The sequence below is a fragment of the Mauremys mutica genome, chromosome 12, assembly GCF_020497125.1.
Source record: "Mauremys mutica isolate MM-2020 ecotype Southern chromosome 12, ASM2049712v1, whole genome shotgun sequence".
NCBI lineage: Eukaryota > Metazoa > Chordata > Testudines > Geoemydidae > Mauremys > Mauremys mutica.
Genome location: NC_059083.1, coordinates 10,597,002 through 10,615,072, shown reverse-complemented (window position 1 = coordinate 10,615,072; position 18,071 = coordinate 10,597,002).

Genomic DNA, 18,071 nt, shown 5'->3' with positions numbered 1-18,071 from the left:
GAGGCATAAAGTCAGGAACGGCTGCAAGAGCAATAAAGATAAAACACTTTCTACACTAAACAACTTAGACTCGGCACAAGGTGCCGTCCCTCACCACAGGTTCACAGTGACGTTGCTGACCAAACTCTCAAGCCAGGATCTGCTCCCAAAGTCCAACAGCTTTTTCTTTTGTCATCTTAGGTGAAAAGAGAGAGCTGGGTAGGGAGAGGGAACATGGGGTGTTTTGCCCCTCACTTTTATAGTCCAGTCACTGTTTGAGATGCAGTTTCCTGAAGGACACCCCCTGTGAAAGTAGAATGAATTATATTGTAAAAATAAGAATGGATTAAAGAAATGTTGTATGTACCTTTAAGCAGAAATAAGAAATGTTGAAATACAGGTGCCAGGAAAAGAAACATTAGGCATAAACAATGGTGCTAATGGCAAAACATTAACAGAAGATGGGTAATAGTTAGTAAGGAAATAAGATATGCATGCCTAGCCCAGGTAAATTTATCTGATTCTGCTTCCTTTGTTATCTTGTTAAGTTCTCATCCTTTTATCTGTATAAATAAGATAGTTTGTGTCTTCCATGGTGCTCACATTATCAAGGTGTTATTAGCAGAGCGCTGTACTAATAAACAGAGTGGTCTGACAAACTGTGAGTCCTGAGTCTAACTTTGACAATTTGGAGGTTCCACCGAGATGGCAACCGTCTTCACTGGGGCTGTGTGATTCCTGACTGTTTTTGTAGGACGACCGTGGAAGCCGGCACCTGGGCATTTGGCCCGAGCGGTCCTCCACCAGAACGGAAAGGTGCACGACCACAGTGAAGTCTACGCCATTGAACCTGTTGGTTCCCACTCTGTTCTGGTAGGGATCTCGGGATCTGACATCAGGAATCTGGTCAGGTAATTATTTCTGTGTTTTGTCCAGACTGAGGACTGTCCTGTCTCTGTGTCTATCCGTCTTTCTGTGGAGTGTTTGAGTCTGGGTGCCATCTCTGTCCGGGGATCGGCCGACCAAGGGGTTCCTGTCCCTGCGGTCTGAGTGAGTGGTATCTGCACAATCGCAGCCACACCACACTTTGGGTAAAAGCCCTGGTGTGAAAGCAAGGGCAATTGAGGCAGTAGCCTGTGGGCTCCTAACCCAAATTTCCTTCTTGTGCGATTGGTGTGTGAAGTCCTCCTGTATGGGTAACCAGACGTCTAAGTCGGGACAGTTCCCTAAACGAACGCCGCCTCATTTTATGTATTTAGGATGGGTCCGGACTCCTGTAAATTTCTGGAAAAATGGTCTAGGCTAACTCAGGGGGATCCCAAAACTCAGTGGCCACTGTTAAAATCTTGGAACAAAGACCGAGTGGATGTCTTAAAGGACAAACTCGGCCAACCTAAAACTAAATTGGCTAAAGAAGAGGTTAATTGTTTCATTCAGTGATGGGAAGAGGCAAATCGTAGCTGGACAAAATCAAAAACTCGCCTCTCTCAAATATTCAAATAATAAGTTAAAAGCTTTATTAAAAGCCTCCTCTCCCACCACCAGACCGAGCGCTCCCCTTTACCCCGTTCTCAAAAACCCACCCCGGATCGATCCAGCCCCCTTAATACTCCCATCTCATTGTAAAAAGGACAAAAAGCCCCTTGTTCTGTTCTCCTTTGTTGTCTGCCTCAAAAACTGATTCTTTAGTGTTCCACTACCAATTCAGCAAAGAAGGTGGGCTCCTCAACTAGCCCCCACCCTTCCTGGTCCCTTTCCTTGAACATTTATTTCAAAATTGTGAAGTGACCACAGTATCACTCACAAACGGTTCATTAAAAAAAAAAAAAAAGCAGGATCGGGCCCAGAAAAGCAGGCAAGCAACAGATAAAGAAACTGATAAACAGGTTGGAAGCCCTAAGGGCATAGTGTAAGGAGGAAGAAAAGCAGTAAGTGCAGGCATGAACCCTGGAACAATACTTAAAATGGTGACATCTGAGGTGATAAAGGTGTTATTTTGGGAGAAAAACAAGTGATTTAAGGAAAGAGAGTGAAAAGTTAACTCTGCAAAGGCTGGAGAGAATTAAGCAGTTAAATTTTGTGAAAATGTGTATGTATCTATTTGTCTGTGAAAATATGTAAAGTTCTAAAAATCTAAACCAGCACATCTGGTTTGTAAAACTGTTTTGTAGGTGTAAGATAAATTAGTTTTGTTTTTGTTTTTAATGCCACAAAAAGTTCATTTGACTCTTAATTCAAAGTTGCAAAACCGACAGACCTTTTTGCAAGACACAGGTAATTAGTGTTGTTTGGCTTTGGGATTTAGCATTTAACCCTTAAGGGGTAACTTGATTCTTTATAAAATTTAAAATGTTTTTTTTAAATAAAAACCAAGTCATGGCTGCAATAGGGCAGTCAAAATCAGGAGAATAGGGAGAGATTCTGGAGTCTTTTTGTTTGGTTGGTTGTTGTTGGTTTTTTTTGGTAACAATAGCAGGTAAGAGCTGTAGTGAAAGAATAAAAATTTTTTTTAACAGTGCCCCTCTGAAGCAACAGCAGAGGTGAGGTGCACAAAACAAAAAGAAGCAATGTTAAAAACACTGAGCCTTAAAATGGCTCTTTGTAATCAGACTGTCACTTTTGATAAGGGTACATGAAAACTCTGTAAGAAAAAAGAAACAGTTACATCGTATGTAAAAATTGATATGGCTAATGTTTAAAAAAAAAGTTGTAATATAGAAGGAATGTGCCTTTTCCCTAGGACATGTGCAGTGTATATTGTAAAAAGGGGTAAAAGAAATACAAATGAAATATGCTACTGAATTAAAATCCTATTAGGGCTCCAAAAAGAGCCGCAATAGATTGTTTTCTTTTTCAGATCTCTGTGTGTTTTGTAAGCAGGAGTTGAAAGTGGAAAGAAATCAAAACTCTGGTGGAAGTTGATTGTGTCCCTTTTAAGACAGAGTCTCTGAGCTCTGCTGATGGCTTTGAATCCAAAAGCCAAGCCTGTGTTGATGCAAATTACCTAACTGATAAAGGAAGGTGAAAACTGCCAGCACAAAAGAAATTGCCTAAATAAAAGACATGGTATATAACAAGATCCCTTTAAGAGATTTGATGCTAAATGTTATTGTTAATATTAAACATTGAAATAAATGTAATGTTAGTAAGTACCCCTGTAACAACGTATAGTGTGTATGATTTTTGGAAAAATCCTTTAAGGTAATATGGTAATGATGCTTCTCAGCTATTACCTGTGAATAAACTTAAAACACACACACAGGAAAATATGGGGGTAATTCCTCTGTTTTGCCTGCAATCAGCAAGGGTAGTTGTAAAAGAAAGGAATCTTTTAAGCAACAATCAATGCCACCCTGAAAGGGGTAGAAAAATGTTATTTTTGTCTTTCAGAAAATCAGAGAAAGCCAATACCAGCTACAGAACAACCTATTACAAAAACAAATAAAAGTTAAAAAAAAAAAACATACTGCAATAGCTATGGAATGTACTAAAATGCAGATATTTAGAACATAAGATGTTTTGGGTAATATCAGAGAATATTAAGGTTTTAATACATCTGTTAAAGCAAAGAAAAAAATAGGTATTAAACAATCAATATAACTGGATGCAGTATGTCTCCAGTACGGTAAGACAAAATTTGTTAAGTGAAGAAATTGTTGTTAAAATTGCACACCAACAGGCTCTGGAAGCAAAGATATGGAAAGCTAGCCCACTCCACAGATTGCATCTGGGATCCTTCTGGCTACCTCAAACCTCAAGCCAGTGGGCTGGGAGGAAGGGAAACTATTGGACACTAGAGGTTGTACCAAGTGGACTCCTCAAAAGTGGGTATGCTTATCCATGCCTGTTGCTCCAAAGCCCTGTAGTAAAGACATCTCACTAGGATCCTGTATGTGGGATAAAATTAATAATTAGACCAAAGTATTGTATAACGGGCAATGTGTGTGTTAATTCTTGGAAAGAAGTGTTTTAAAAGGATAAAAGTGTTAGCAACCCACCAGTAGACAAATGTACATGTAATGTAAGTACTGTGTTTACCAATAATCACATTTACTATTTGCCACAACCAAAAAGTCTCAGCTTACTGTAAGCACTGATTTAGCTGAGTTCTCTATCAGTCGTGGCATTGAATGGCAAACAGTTACCAATTATCTGTTTAAAAAGGTAACATAGTTCCTAAAAACAAACAAACAAAACAATGTGGGAAACAGAACCATTAATATTATACATGCAAATGGGGACATGTTAAGAATTGCCACTGCAGAAAGACATAACAGCTTACCATTGGTATAACATTTTCTGGATGGTCTCCCACAACTACTGGCATACTGTTACTACCCCTAATTGTTTTTGGTTTTAAATTGTATGTGTTTAATTCAAATGTTTAAAATGTGCTGGTGGATAAAACAAATGTATGCAAAGCTAAAGCCACAGGCCCAAATCACCTCCCAGTATTTTCTATTATGTGGACTAAATAAGAAGTGACACTGGTGATTAATAATCTTAGTGTCAAAAGGGGGATATGTAGGAGCAGGATTTTATAATGTCCCATAAGAATTAAAGTATAATTTGATTTAATCCTGCTAGCCACCCTTTTTGAATAGCAGAAAGAAATGACCCTCTGGGACTATAAGATTCTGTTTTCCCATATGCATTACAAATTGGGCCCTCTCTAACTCTTTGTTTTAAGATTTAGGTAGTAAAAGACTGGATTCTCTATAGTGTCTATGTTAAGTAAATTAGAGAAACATTGAAGGCCTGTGTCTCAATGTAAATTGTCTTGGTTATTAATTGTAAAACTTAGCAAGGTTTAATTTGCAATGCCTTTTTTGCTCGATATAAAATACTACTGTTTGTATTCTCAATCTGTTTGTGTGAATGAGGAATGAATGCATCAGGAAAAGATAAGGTGTGAAGGCCATTGTTATAGCCAGAGTCAAGGAAAGAAGCAAAAAGACTTAAAGAGCATCAAAGAATCATCAGGTACTGCTTACTACCCAGACGGCTGTTAAACTTTCTGGCATCCGCAGCATGGATACATGCTTTGCCGTGTAAGAATGCACCACCCCCAGCGAACCAATCATCACCTCAGGACCACACAGAGTAGATTTTTGACTCCAGAAGATGACATAGAGGAACAGCCTGCAATACCTTACAATCTACGTTCTCGTAAGGGTTGCCAGAGGCAGACGACTACCTAAAGCAAGGCCCAAGAAAAAGCAGTAGTGAGCCTAGCGCCTGCTGCCTGGTGGACATAAAACTGTGACTGCAGTTCCCTCAGTTGAGGTTGTCAGAACCAGAAGGGCCCTGCCTCCAACATGCGCCTCTGGTGGTGCCTGTTCCTCGGCTGTTGATGTCTGAAGGTCTGGGGAATCCACAATGACAATTCTTTTATCCAGCAGCAAGTGTGGATAACTCAGACCCTTAATATTTCTAAATGCTGGGTCTGCAGCCACATCCCAGCCCACTCTCAAACTGATGTTCCTGTCCTGGCTATCCCACTCAATTCCCCAGAGCTCACTGGAGAACTTTGTCCGTTTAACACAATATGGAACAGTAATGACACCTGGGAAAAGACTATTGGCAGTTCCTTTAACCCACTTGAGGGAGTAATACACCAGGAAAAAAAAAGGCTCCTGAGGTTAAAAGAAGTAGTTAAAATAATGGCAAATAAAACTGGAGAAAGTTTAAGAGCCCTGGCCAAAGAAACAGGGGCAACCAACAGGTGGCCCTTCAAAACCGTCAGGCATTGTACATAGTGCTGGCGGCCAAAGGAGGGACCTGTGCTCTCATTGGAAAACAATGTTGTGTGTTTATACCTGACAATACCAATGAGGTAATAAATCACGCTAGCCACTTAGAACAAATCGCATATTTTCCCCATGAAGAGCCGAGTTCTTTATGGAAGTGGCTAAGTAACCTGTTCAATTTCTCTGGCATAGGAAACTGGTTGTTTCAGGGAGCCCTGACTATCCTGTTTGAAATCCTAATAATTTTTGTATGTTTTCAGTTAGTCTCCTGTTGTACCCAAAATTGTGTAAGGCATGCCACTCCAGTGACTGCCCCAGAACAGAGTGCTAATATGATAATTTTGAATATTGCTGATGAACAAAGATAAAGAACGGTTAATATGTGGAACCCAGTAAAATTTTGGTCTTGGCGTGAGCTTGACCAAAAGGAGGGATTGTGAAAGTAGAATGAATTTTATTGTAAAAATAAGAATGGATTAAAGAAATGTTGAATGTACCTTTAAGCAGAAATAAGAAATGTTGAAATACAGTGCCAGGAAAAGAAACATTAGGCATAAACAATGGTGCTAATGGCAAAACATTAACAGAAGATGGGTAATAGTTAGTAAGGAAATAAGATATGCATGCCTAGCCCAGGTAAACTTATCTGATTCTGCTTCCTTTGTTATCTTGTTAAGTTCTCACCCTTTTATCTGTATAAATAAGATAGTTTGTGTCTTGCATGGTGCTCACATTATCTGGCTGTCATTAGCAGAGTGCTGTGCTAATAAAACAGAGTGGTCTGACAAACTGTGAGTCCTGAGTCTAACTTTGACAATGTAAACCCTTGGCAGTGCTTTTGCAAACTCCATTTCACCAATAGTGCCGAGGTCTCTATAGTGCCGAGGTCACCATGTGCAGAAGCCGTGCTGGACTGAAAGTTACTTCTTGGTGTTGTGTTATAGCTTCTTTGTTCTTCTTGGTTGTCTTGCTGCTCTTTGTTTGCTTCTTGAGGTGTTGGCTTGGAGGTTTGATGAGAATACATTAACAGGCTGAGTTTGTGTGAGAATGAAGAGAGTGTAAGTGTGGAAGTGTTAGGTAAAAAGCAAGTCCTACTCACCTCTCCAGCACCCGAGTTTGTGCGGAGTTGGTATAGGGCTCAGATCTGTCAGAGACCAGACAACAATTCGTTGATCAACGGGCTCACACCATCCTTAGCTTAAAAGCAGAGCTTTGGAGTAAGTGTGGCAAGTTTATTAGGGGTGAGCATCAATGTTTATACACAGAAGTAAACAAAGTGATTAACAGATCATAATGGTCATGCATAATCAATCAAGATTCTACAGGATAAAACAGGTTAAAATGTAAATTAGAAAAGACAAAGGAGGAGATGGCTACTTATTGGGAGGGGGAGGTGTCATGAGTAGTTCGCAGGTCAGAGCTTTGATTAAAAGTTTCAGATAGAGACATCAAGTCTGGATTAAGTTTAAACTCATAAAAAGTTCAGACTCAACATTCCTCCATTTGTAGCTTTGGGATAACTATTTACCAAAAGCTACACCCCATTTTAAGGAGCCAAGGGCCGCTTGGCAATTTCAGCCTGGGCCAACTCGAAGAGAGTAAGGCCTTTGGCTGAAGTAGGAAAAGAATAAACTGACCCACATGAGTTTATGAGGGAGGGGACACACTGAATACAGCAACACAGTATTATAAGGATTACTATGGCCCCAACAATACCCACCAAGAGGGGTCGTTGTGCAAACCGCAGAGGCACAATTTGGTAGTGGTGTTTCAAAGTGCAGTGTAGTACTGCTTGAGCAGTTGTAGAAGGCAATCGTATATTCCTTAACAATTAGTTGGACACCCTTGTGATCTGAGCAGGGTTTCTTAAAAGCTGACTCTGAAGGCTTGTGAGGGATCCACATATGGGATAAGTGGGATGCGCAAGGCTTGAAGCCAAGATTGTTACTAAAGGCGGTGCCATTAAAATACATGTTGCATTTACTGGTTCCCACAAAAGTTGACCCCTTTTCTTTAACAAAACACAGTGATCCTGTCTGATTGGTTACCCTGAGATATCTGTTAATTGGCACTCCTGTTTTGTCCCATGTAAGATTGTGTTGGACTGGATCTTTAACTTTAGCCGGTGGCATCCAAGTCATATTAGCAGTGGTCAGGGGAATGGGTGTGAAGGGGAGTCCCTGTTCTGCATTTACTGGAAATTGAGTACATACCCAGCAATTACTTCTATTTCCTAAAATACGAGTTTTAACCTCGTGGGAATATCTAATAAAAGCATTATCTTCATAAGCAGAAAATAAACTAAAAAGGCATAATAAAAAACATACAGTTGTCAGAATAAAAGGTCCTCTCATTTTTTTCGAGTCAATTTAAGTCTGATGTCTGAAAGAGGTAAGCTGGTCCACTGATCAGAGGCAGTGTCCTCAGTGGTGGCAAGAGCTGCTGGTCCGTCACTGTGGTCCACTACGGCTGGCTTGACGTGGGAGTGGTGGATCCAGGATTTGCGTCCTTCCAATAGTGAAACATCAGCACGTGGTAGCGCCCCGCCTTTGAAAGGGGGGTGTCCATAGAGCAGTTCAAAGGGGGATAATCCCAATACACGGGTTGGGCGAGTACGAAGGTGAAACAGGACCAAGGGAAGTACCTGAGGCCACTTTAACCCTGTTTCCTGACAGTATTTAGCCAATGTAAGCTTAAGTTCCCTATTTATACGCTCAACTTTCCCGCTAGACTGGGGGTGGTAGGGTGTATGAAAGGAGTGTGAAATGCCCAGTCCTTGTTTTAAACGGCCAAGGACATTACCAGTAAAGTGGGGTCCGCGATCTGAATCAAGTATGAGAGGGACGCCAAAACGGGGTACAATGTCTTTAAGGAGGATCTTTGCCACTGTGGCAGCAGTACAATTAGCAGTAGGAAAAACTTCGACCCATGAAGTCAGAGGGCAAACCAAAACAAGGAGGTGCTTTTTCCCAAAAGCCTTTGGCATATCTGCAAAGTCAATTTGAAGATGTTGAAATGGAGCAGCAGGCGGAGGTTTTTCACCCTTAATTTTGTTAAGAGGCGGAGCAGGTCCATTTCGCTGACATGTGCTGCATGCTTTCACTATTGACAGGCAGTAGGGTTGAATGCCTGGAGCATACCAAAAGCGAGCGATGGTGTCCACAAGGGCGTGCGTGCCGTAGTGACCCCCCTTATCATGGTGCCAGCGAACTGCCACGGGGTATGTGGAGCGAGGGGGGCAGGCTCGGCCATCCGGCATAAGCCAGGTCCCTTTGACCAGAGTGGCTCCGAGGCTTTCCCACGACTGTAGTTCAGCAGCGGGTACCAGTACAGGGTAAAAGCATACTTGCTATCAGTAAAAATGGTAACGGTCTTACCAGCGGCCAACTGGCAAGCTCGGGCCAGGGCATAGAGTTCGGCGGCTTGGGCTCCCCAGTTGCCTGGCAGTGAGGCGGCCTCTTGAATGTCCCATTCAGAGGTGACTGCATAACCGGTGAAACGCTTGCCATCAACATAGAAGGAGCTTCCGTCCGAGAAGAGGATGCAATCAGGGTTGTCCAGTGGCACGTCAAACAGGTTGTTCCTTATCTGTAAGATGCTATGAACTACTTCCACACAGTCGTGCTGATCCTGGAGGACTGGCAGATCAGGAAGCAAGGTGGCTGGATTAAGGGGCCCACACCTTTCAAAAATTAGGTTAGTGTCTTCTAGGAGTTCGGCCTCTAGCTGCTGCTGACGATGGGCCGAAAAGACTTGGGTCGTGCCCCTACGCAGAAGGGCTGACAAGGCATGAGAGGTCCAGACCGTGGTAAAATGACCCAGGGTCAGGCTCTTTGCCTTTGTGATCAGCAGGGCAGCTGCTGCCAGAGTCCGGGTGCAGGATGGGGTTCCCTGAGCGACAGGGTCGATCTGCTGGGAGTAAAAAGCAAGCGGGAAATGGTGGGGCCCGCTCAGCTGGGTAAGGACGCCACTAGCAATTCCGCCCCTCTCGTGGACAAAAAGGTGAAAGGGTTTGCTGTAATTGGGGGGGCGGAGAGACATGGAGGAGGCCACACTGTCCTTGAGTAACTGAAAGGCTTGAATCGTGTCTGGGGACCACTGCAAAGGGTCAGGAGCAAGGTTAGCAGTGAGTCGGTGGAGCGGTTTGCTCAACTCCCCGCAGGACGGCAACCAAGGGCGACAGAAGCCAATTAATCCTAAGAAACCTCGAAGTTGTTTCTTGGTGTTTGGCAGAGGGCAGTTTTGGATAGTCTTTATGCGGACTGGGTCCATTTGTCTCCCCTCTGGGGTTAACAGGAAGCCCAGATATCGGACCTTCTGTGAGACCCACTGAATCTTGTTAGGGTCTACCTTGTGGCCTCTGGTGTGTAGGTATAATAAAAGTGCCTTACCATCGATGCGGAGGGCGGCTTCTTTGCGGTTACCTAGTAGGATGTCATCTACGTATAGGACTAACGTGGATCCCTGCGGACTGGTGAAGCCTTCCAAGTCGTGGCGGAGGCATTGGCTGAAAATCGTGGGGCTGTCTCTGTAGCCTTGAGGAAGTCATTGCCAGACATAACTTTGTCCCTCCCAGGTGAAACCAAAGAGATATTGAGAGTCTGGGTGCACAGGAATGCTGAAAAAGGCTGATTTTAAGTCAATAACAGTGAACCACTCAGCATCCCAGGGGATTTGGCTGATGATAGTAGCTGGATCAGGAACTACTGCATGAAGAGGGACCACATACTGATTAACAACCCGTAGATCCTGTACAAAGCGCCAACGAATAGGGTCTCCGGGACTGACGGGGGGGCTAAGGAGGGCTTCACTTGAATCCTTACTGGCTCTGCCGAAAGGAGCAGGCCAACATCAGTGTCAGAAATTCCCCAGAGGGTTGAAGGCAAGTCAGTGAGGTCAGGGGAGAGAGGGGGGGGCGTTTCCCAATTACCCTGAGCTGGGGCCGAATCTCCTAACACTGTCATCAATAATCCTACCCCTTCAGGAGTGCAGGTTAAAGTAGCCTCAAGCTTACAGAGTAAATCCCGGCCCAAAGGGATCGGACAAGCTGGGGAAAAAAGAAAACGGTGAGAAAAACATTTATCAGCATAAATAACATTTAGAGGCAAAGTGAGTCCCAGAGACTGTGGGTTGCCTTCCACCCCAGGTGCAGTTTTAACCTCAGAGGATAGCCAGGGAGAGGGGGCATGATTTAAAAGAGAGAAAGTAGCTCCAGTATCAATGAGGAAACAGACAGGCAGTCCCTGGACTGAAAGGGTTAGACGAGGCTCTTTGCTGGGAGGGGAGAAAGTGAGGAAGGAGCCGGCTAAAGACATTAAGGAAATAAGACCATCACATTGTTTGCCTTCGCCCCCGGGGTACCGTCATTGAGAAGGCTGAGTTTGCTGCAGCTGCTGCTGTTGCCCGTAGTTGATCCAGGCCTGAGGAACGGGCTGGGCTGGTGGTGCAGGGGTGTATTCGTCCCTGGTGTAAGTATCTGCGGATGCGACCGGACCCTCTGGGCGTCCCCAGGGGCATTCACGTTTAAAGTGACCGGGCTGTCCGCACTGAAAACAATTTCCTGATGGCTGGGGTTGCCAGGACCCTCTTCCCCGAGCACCCTGAAATCCCCTGCCACGGCCACGGCTTCTGCCTCGAATACCACCGCGAAAAGCTAAAGCCATCAACTTATATTCTTCCTTTTTCTCTTTCTTTCTGCTACTTTCCCTTTCTTTCTCCCATGCAAAACTCCTTCCGAGGTGTGCCCCTTCAATTCCTCCTTATCCCTCTGCAGAGATTCCAATCTGGAGTCCTGCAGATTCCCCTCTGCGCTCTGGAGAGAGTCCCCTTGCGGAGGAATAGGGGCAGGTGCAGTGGGGACCAACTGACGAGTTAAAACACGCCGTGGTTTACACCCTTCATCGAAATAACATGGAGGGGGTTCACTCTCGGGAGAATACCTGACTGCCATAATTTTTAAAGATTTCCACAGCTCTGCTGCTGTGTCCCAACAAAACCAGTAACATAACTGTCCCAGATGGTCTTTTTCGATCTGGCTCCTTACTCCTCTTAAGGCAGCCTGTTCGAAAGAGCCATACGAAGGCCACCTCATCTCCGGGTCGGCCAATACCGCGGTATACCCAGTCCAATTCCTTACACACAGTGTGTACAACTTCCTCCTAGACATTCCTGTCTGTACTGGGAGTTTCCCTTCATTCCATAACTTATTTACAATCCCCAGCGGACTCTCAAGAGGCACGCTAGTCCCTTGACCCATGGTGTCTGACAGGAGCCCTCCAACTGGCGTTTATCCTGCTGTCCAGTACACGACCCCTCAATATTGAATTGGCTGGGAGAAATCTCCCGTGGCGCCTGCCAATTCGTATGTGAGTGGTCTGACCACTGGACAGAGGCACCGCACCAGAAGGAATCCCGGACGAGCCCCCAAATTGTTAGGTAAAAAGCAAGTCCTACTCACCTCTCCAGCACCCGAGTTTGTGCGGAGTTGGTATGGGGCTCAGAGATCTGTCAGAGACCAGACAACAATTCGTTGATCAACGGGCTCACACCATCCTTAGCTTAAAAGCAGAGCTTTGGAGTAAGTGTGGCAAGTTTATTAGGGGTGAGCATCAATGTTTATACACAGAAGTAAACAAAGTGATTAACAGATCATAATGGTCATGCATAATCAATCAAGATTCTACAGGATAAAACAGGTTAAAATGTAAATTAGAAAAGACAAAGGAGGAGATGGCTACTTATTGGGAGGGGGAGGTGTCATGAGTAGTTCGCAGGTCAGAGCTTTGATTAAAAGTTTCAGATAGAGACATCAAGTCTGGATTAAGTTTAAACTCATAAAAAGTTCAGACTCAACAGAAGCAGCAGAGTGTGTGTAAGAGCATAAAACCATAATCGGAGAGAGAGTCTCTCACTTCAGAGGAATTATACTCCTCTCTTTCCATGATCTGACTGGAGCTGGACAGCACCTCTCTTTCAAGGGCTTGACTGGAGTCAAGTATCAGCCACTGTCACCTTTCATTGGCTCAACACCTTCATGGGCTGATTTTGGTCGTGTCTTCCATTCTAGGTATGCATGTGCAGCAGGGCTGTAACTCTTTTATTCGTTCCATTTTCTGAGCTAGCCCATTAGTTCCATCAGGTTTTAACAGGAGTTGAAATTCTGTTTCAAATGAATACAAACATTGCTATTTCCTATATTTCAGCCCTTAACATCATTTTTAAATACAAATTATTCTTAAAGAGAGTCTTTAAACTTAAATGGTGATCAAATAAAACACTGTCTTTTCTTCTTAACTATCCGTGGAGAAGTTCTTCTTGTCTTCCTGAATTTGATAAGGAGTTGCTCAAGCCCAGGCAGATAACTAATTAATTTCCCAATGAATATAAATAATTTTATACCCAAGTGGCTTCTTATATTAGTTCTCAGTTCTAGCAAGGTCATTTGATTCCATATTTGTACAGAAAACATCTCACTATTCATATAACAATGGTATCGGGCAGTTATTGTATGGAGTGATTGAATTTAAATACAAAACATTTGCAAATAAACATCTCAAACAAAGCTTATTTCATCTTAAGTGTTTGAAAGACAACTCAAAGGTTCACCTTCGAGAGAAAACCATGAGTTAGAAGTAATCAGTCTTCTGTAAAACATTTTCCAATCATAAATGTTCCTAAAGTTTGAAGAATGAAGGCTTTAGAAAACATATCAATCAGTTTCAGTGAGGATATTCCTAGAATTCTTTGTGTGGGTTTAAAACTAAAGGTTTTTCTCTTTGCAAAGAGGAAGGGTGAATAGGGTGCTTGTATGGCTTTGTTTATGACTCTGGTTGCACATCTTAAGCATCACTCATCTTTGTAATATCCTGAATAAACCAAACCTCTTTACAACTTGTTTGGGTTTTTTTAAGATAAAGTACAAGTGTATGCCAGCCTTGTGTTTTTCACAAGGAGAGGTGTCTTATTCTCAGAGAAGACTCTCTTTGTTAGTTGTTTGTCTTTTGACCAATTGTTCCTAGATTTGTAGCCTGCAATTTATAGGTAGAGCCTTGCGCGGATACAGAAATGTGTATCTGCAGCCAATCTGCTAACCGCAAAAATTATCTGTGGATATTCACATCCAGAGATTTGCAGAGTTCTACACTGAGGACCAGGCTGAGGCTCCGAGGCATCCCCTCTGCCGGAGCCCAGTCAGGGAGAGCCACGGTGGCAGCTTTGGGGACCCTCCACCTGTTCTGGGTGGGGCGCCCAAGCAGCCCCTCACCAAGTGTCCCAAGCTCAGAGCCCGAGCAGCCTCCAGCCCGTGTTCCTGCCCCCCCGGTCCACCGCCCAGGGCAGATGGAGGATCCGTGTCAGAACCCTACTGTGTATTCGCATCCGCGTTGCTATCTGTGGTAATGGTCAGTGGATATCCACAGATATAAAGTGGATACCTGCAGATTTACAGGGCTCTATTTATAGAACATTTACAATTTGCAATTAGAGATTCCTATGAAAGGCACAAATCCAATAACGATCATGTAAGTAACTCTTTCCAGCCTGGCTAGGATCTTGCCTCTTTGTGTTTGCCTGTCTGGTCTATTCAGATTATAATCTCTTTGGGGCAGGGTCAGTTTGCTTCCCTGTGTGTCCTGTGCACAGCACAAAGGAGTCCTGACCTCACGCCATGTGCTCCCAGAACATAAACAGTGACTCGTTTCTAAGAGCACAGCAACACAGCACTGCAGGTTTGTCTCTCCCAACACCCCTCCCTCACTCCTACGGCCTTACACAGTCCCAGTTTAGGTGCCACTTTGAGCTCCGTGGCGGCTCATACCATCAGCTTGACAGGGTAATGGCAGAGCTCTAATAGCCCTGCAGCTGCCTGCCTGATATTCAGTCTCCCAGGAACCCTCCAGTGAGTCACAGCCCAGGGGAACAGCCATTAGCAGTAGAAATGGCTGTTTCCACAAACACCTTCTGGAGCAATCATCCAGCATCTGGTGGAGCCAGGAGCAGATAATGAGAGCTATGTACATGGATTCCTCCCTCACTTGGGACAGGATCAGTGTCCTCTATCCCCATTTCTCAGGCTCTGTGCAACAGGCAGCTGCTGACATCCGTCCCTTAGGGAGACATTCAGATTTGGGCATGGACCCAAGCTAAATGCTCTGAAAAGGAGGATCTAGGATGCATGAGCCCCTGAAAACTGAGGGTGCAGAAGTCCTTTGCACTCATTTGTTGTGAGGACTGGTTTCTGCTTTATGCTTAGGGGTCGGCTTTTCAAGGAGCAGATGCAGTATCCAGCCCCAAGCAGCCACAAGTCAGGCTTGAGAAAATCAAGGGACGGGCTTTCAAATCATGCAGTTTTAAAATATAATCAGCGTTGGATTGTTGTCCTTTGCCTCTGGTTTTCAGGGTGCTGGTTTGTGGAACAGAAGGGGAACTAGTATCTGCCACATGGGGGGACGAAGTAGGCTGTTAGGAATTGATTCAAGTTCTAGGGCGTCTCCGTAGACCCTTTCTACAGCCGTCTAACTCTGCTGACTTCAGCCTGCCCCGGAGCAGTGAGAGGAGGCCTGGGCCCAGAGGCTAGCCACACTACTAGGTTCTGGGTTGGCATTGCCCCGTCCAATTCTATTGCGTCAGGCCCATGCCTGTTTAGAGGTCTGTTCAGTTCAGGCACTTCTGGGGTAAGACGGCACGTAGGGAAGGGAAGTATCCTGTTACAGGGTTCTGTGAGTTTACCTTTATGATAAATAAAGTGACCAAGAACCATTGAAAGTCTGTATTTAAGTATTTGCTGCCTAGAGCAGCCCTTCTAACCTCCTCTGTGTGTTCCTTACAGCGAATGGATATCACACCCCCGTGACGCCCATGCATCAAATGGAGCCTGGTCATATGAATCTCCGAAAACCCAGCGGGGACCCCCAGGTAGGTTTTGGGGAACATTCTGAGCAGGAGTGTAAAGGACTAGGGTAGTTTGTGAGCCCTCCAGTGACCCTCGCAGTGAGCATGCTTTAGAAGCCGCCAGAACCCAGTCAGAGCCGCAGTGTGTATGGAGCTGGGCCAGGCCTGTTTGTGTATAGGCAGCAAACAGTGGAACCCCACTGTACCGTGTACTGTGAAAAAACTCAAACAGATACAGACAGACAGACATCTTCCTTTCCAAATGCAAACAGATGGACATCCTACCAAAAGGACTAAAGGTAAACGGCTGCTACTCTGAAAACTGTATCCTGTGGTTTCCTCATGGTGCTTTGTTGTGAAAAGAGTGATAGACACAAGGAGGCCTTTTGATGCTGAATGATAGGATAATGATGTGCTAGCAGCAATCCACTAAGTCTCTCCTATAGGGACTGTGGTACAAAAGCTAAGCTTGAAAAGGCATTTAAATGGCTTTACCACCCAGTAGCCATATGTCGAATGAGGGCATCATTGCTATGGTTACAGTTACACCCCCCCTTTTAAACTTCAGTGAGTTACTGATAACCCCCCAAAATGTTTAGTATCATCTTCAAATGCAGGCCTCAATCCTGCAAGCATACATATGCTTAACTTTACTCCCTGAGTAATCTGACTGAAGCCAATGGCACTACTCATCTGCATAAAATTAAGTATGTGAATAAATATTTGCAGCACTGGGGTCTGTATCACTGTGAGTACTTTAACTAGAACTTCATCTAAACCATTATTTAAACTAGTTTTAAAATGCTGGTCCCAATACAGAACCCTGGAGGACTCCACTTTCCCCAATCTCCACAAAGAAGAGACACCTTTATCTCCAACCTTCTGCTATCTCCCTACTGACCTGTTCTAAATCATCTGTTTAAAGCAGTTTTACAATAATCCATTATAAAACTTCGTCAAAAATGTCTGAAAATCCATCTGTACAAAATCATATGGTTCTGCTCTTAGAATAATTATTTCATTCTAAGACCGTAATAAAATGTCTGAAATGATTGACTTTTCATAAGCCCACAGCAATTCACATTTCACCTACCTTACTTTCCAATATAGCCTTAAGCCATCTATAAATACTTGCACATAAAACACCTCACAAATCTACCTCTCTATTCCTGACCTCTTGCTCTTCTGTGGCAGACACCTTCTCTTGGATGCCCTGTAGTCCACTCAGTCTGGCAAAAACGCCACTCCTCAGTTCCCCTTAAAGTCCCCTCCTTCATGTCCCGTCAGTGTCATCCTGGACTCTTCCCCCCTCCATAATCACTCACAGACAGGCTACCGAAGGAAAACCCTGGCCTCACTCGCACTTTGAACCCAGTCTACAGCCTGCTGGCTTGGTTGGCTCTAACTGTGTCTTGTGTCCATAGGATTTGGGAACTGGTTTTTAACAGGAGATATGGGTGATTCTAAAACCCGCCATGGGGAGTACTTTCTGAGGCAGCTGACCATGTGTCACGGTGGCCCAAGGCCTGGGCTGACCCAGCAGTATGCCCTTAAGCTGGTTCAGCACACTGACATTCTGCAGTTTGGCTGGTCCTCCTTCCTCCAAACTCTGTGCCATAAGCATCCCCGAGTTCTTTGCACCATGTACTTTTGATGCCATGTATATTCTTGGAGCATGAGGGAAGGATACTGCCCAGTGTTCCCAGAATGCACCTTGACAGACATGATTAAACAGCAACAAAGAGTCCTGTGGCACCTTAAAGACTAACAGATATATTGGAGCATAAGCTTTCGTGGGTGAATACCCCCACTTCGTCAGACACATGTAATGGAAATTGCCAGAGGCAGGTATAAATATGAAGGCAAGAATCAGTCTGGAGATAATGAGGTTAGTTCTATCAGGGAGGGTGAGGCTCTCTTCTAGCAGTTGAGGTGTGAACACCCAGGGAGGAGAAACTGCTTTTGTAGTTGGCTAGCCATTCACAGTCTTTGTTTAATCCTGAGCTGATGGTGTCAAATTTGTAAATGAACTGCATCCAATGAAGTGGGTATTTACCCACGAAAGCTCATGCTCCAAAACGTCTGTTAGTCTACAAGGTGCCACAAGACTCTTTGCTGCTTAAATGAACTGAAGCTCAGCAGTTTCTCTTTGAAGTCTGGTCCTGAAGTTCTTTTGCTGTAAGATGGCCACCTTTACATCTGCTATTGTGTGGCCAGGGAGATTGAAGAGTTCTCCTACAGGTTTTTGTATATTGCCATTCCTAATATCTGACTTGTGTCCATTTATCCTTTATGAGTAAACCGGATGACTAGTGCAAACTAGGGCTGTCGATTTAATCACAGTTAACTCACATGATTAACTAAAAAAAATTGTGATTAATTGCACTGTTAAACAATACCAATTGACATTTATTAAATATTTTTGGATGTTTTTCTACATTTTCAAATATATTG